Here is a 623-nt window from a genome sequence, read left to right on the forward strand (position 1 = left end):
CACCAGCAAGAAGATTAGTTCTGTCCCTTTGAGTTCTACCGTGTCCTGTTCACCTGAAACTCCCCTTGCTCCGACTCCAGAGGTCTGACCCATGGACATGGCTGACCCAGATCCTGCTCACTGCCACCATGAGGTGGCACAAAACAAGCGTCATCAGGAACTAACTGGATGGCGTATTTTAGCTAGAGCATCAAACTGCACTTTCAGTGCAAAAATCTGCAGAGGTTGCAGACTTATTTGTATTTGCCATTTGGGCCATTTGGGCCCGGCGATGTCAGGCTATTGATGGATAGTGTATGAATGGTTTGGAGTTGAATCGAAGTCCCTGTAGGGTCTCCACGGTCCATAACCCTTCTTTGTTTGAGCATAACGGTTTCACCCTTCAACGCACAAACACATGCCATCCTTACATGCACGTATGTGTGCGGAACCGCTAATGATGCTATAATATGACTCTGTACTTTGAGAATTTCAATGGAAGTTCAATGGCTGTCTATTCCTTTCGCAGTGTGCTGAATGTCAATGGGGTAAAGCAGCGGGTCCTCGGTGTGATGGCGTCACAGGGATGGGATGCTAGACGCCTCGCTAAATGCCTTGTATTGTGGGACAGACCAAGTGCAGTG

The sequence above is a fragment of the Gasterosteus aculeatus genome, chromosome 5 (genome assembly GCF_964276395.1).
Source record: "Gasterosteus aculeatus chromosome 5, fGasAcu3.hap1.1, whole genome shotgun sequence".
NCBI classification, from domain to species: Eukaryota; Metazoa; Chordata; class Actinopteri; order Perciformes; family Gasterosteidae; genus Gasterosteus; species Gasterosteus aculeatus.